Here is a 2,493-nt window from a genome sequence, read left to right as displayed (position 1 = left end):
AGCCGCCATCTTGAAATATACTTAAAAAAGCCGCTAGCCTATATGAATTAAGGCTCAAATTTGGCCTATTTTTTCAGCACTCGTACCATTTTCACCCGTGCTCGGACTACCTCGCCGAAGGTCCTAGCACGGGTAAGAATTTTAGTTCGGCTCGGATGAAATTTGGTACTGACAGGTTGTTTACACTGCAAATTTTATCCGAGCCGAACCTTTTTTTTGGGACCCGTGCAAATTTCACCCGAGCCGTGCCAAAAATTTTCTGTAGTGTAAACCGGGCTTTAATAGTCTCATATATTAATATCCGTGTCCTTCTCTTTGTGACATGAGGCCTACGATGTACGGTCCTTAGGTTAGAGGACTTATAAATCCACTTATTTGCAGACAAAATTACAAAGGCGACACTATATCTTCAGATATTTTAAGATCCTGAGTGTTGGCCCGGCCGGGTTCGAACTCGGGACCACTACCAATGTTGCGCGACTGCTCAACCAGTTAACTGAACCAATGTCGTCCTTGTTGCACCTGGCTTCCTTCCTAAAAATCATAAATTCAGCCTGTCCCCAAGAATAAGGAATCTTCTCGCCCACATTCCTGACTAAGAGTGTAGTACTGTGTAAATGCAGGGTATAAAACAAAGATGGAGTGGGCGTTGTTCCCACCCACACGAAAACCGTCCAATCTCCTCATGAATGTATATTTGTAGTGCGGGCTATAGACGAAAGAGAGAAATGATCCTCGCACTTTCAGGTGGCTCAAACGGGATATACATTTATGTCATTCATCGAGCCTTTCACAGGAACAAATAATGAGCCCAAAAAATTCCCCGCCTGCTCCTAACTGTGTGGTTTGATAGCCTACTTGGTAGAGCGCAGCACCGGCATCGCACAGTCCCGTTGGAGTCACCTGAATTTTTCGGGTGTCTGTAGGAGACAGATAAGTGCGAGGATCATTTCCCTGTTTCGAGATTGACTTTGCTTGGGCCTTCGCAGCACGGCCGTTAATTAAGCAGCCGAGTTCTTACAGAAAATGCCACTTTTGAAAGAGCTTTCCATGCAGATCGCTCAAGGCCTAGAAGCTGCAGTCAGCGATTTCGCTTAGTTAATAACTTAAAGCCGACAGGGCTCTTATTCCATGAATGTACTTTGTTGTTGTCACATTAATTTTTAATTAAAAGATAAGAATGACAGAATTCCGTTCACCCTCACTTTCCATTCTCATAATCACGCAGTCAAAAGTATCATTCTTAATAATTTTTAATTACTCCAAAATGATTCCGAGACTGGTAGAATCTTTTCGCAACCTTCACTTATTTCGTTCAAACGCGACAAAGGTAGGCAACTTTTTAGTTAGAGGCGCGCTCGAAACTAACGAGCAACCCGGCACTTTCAAATGTGCGCGCTCACGATGAAAAACTTGTCTTTTCATTGTTAACAGTAGCAAGATATCGGGACCTAAGCGATCTGTTAAGATCACCGATCGTTTCATATGTCCTCTGCAAATGTCATTTATTGCATAACCTGTACGTTATGCAATAAATTATACATTGGCGAGACAGGTAGATGACTGGGTGACCGATTCCGCGAACACCTTTGCGATGTTGAGAAGAATGACAAGGATGCATCTAAGCCTGTCGCTCGTCATTTTAATCTCCCTAACCACTCCAAAAAACACATGGCTATCTGCGGCCTTTCCTTACATCTAGGTACGACGGAAAGCTGCAAGAATCTGGAACAAAAATTAATCTTCCAAATCGGCACTCTTAATCCTCACGGTATTAACGAACGATTTTCATTTATCTAATATATTCCTATTTTTCACGTTTACCATGTTACCACCAATAGCGTAGCTCCCACTCTACTATAAAAGCTACACGTAACCCATAATTCCTCGATTCACTCTGACGAAGGGCTAACGCTCGAAAACGTCAGCTTTTAGAATCTCTGTACGGAGACCAATTACATTATCAACTCCGTTGATAAAACCAAAATTTGTTTATAATTTTTGATTAACCTACTACAATGTGATGAAGGCGTATTATTAATTGAAGTAATACTTGAATATTGCTGTTTTGGCTATTCAGAGTAACCTAATCTATGTTTATCTATATTTTGGAGGGAAGCAACCAATTGATATTTTGCTTGGAACGACTATGGAAAAATGTAATTGCAACTAAATGTTTTCTTCTAGTGTACCCGATATGAGGTTCTATGACATGTTTAAAAGTACGATATTGGATCATGATATTGGTTGTTATTGCTGCTAAATTCACTGTCAAATGTATTTTTGAACAATGAAATACATTTCTAAATTTCAGAGACCTCGTGCATTTCTAACCCCCTCATGCATTTCTTTTTTTTGGTCGGTCTTAATAAATCACTTGAATGGCAATTTTGACAACTTAATTTTGAAAAAATGGCCAAAAATGTCAACATTTTCTGTTAGATGCGGACCCCCGCGGAAACAACATGTAAATATTTAGTGGGACGGGAAGAC

Source organism: Montipora capricornis, chromosome 2 (assembly GCF_036669925.1).
Source record: "Montipora capricornis isolate CH-2021 chromosome 2, ASM3666992v2, whole genome shotgun sequence".
Taxonomy (NCBI): domain Eukaryota; kingdom Metazoa; phylum Cnidaria; class Anthozoa; order Scleractinia; family Acroporidae; genus Montipora; species Montipora capricornis.
Note: the sequence above shows the minus strand (reverse complement) of the source record.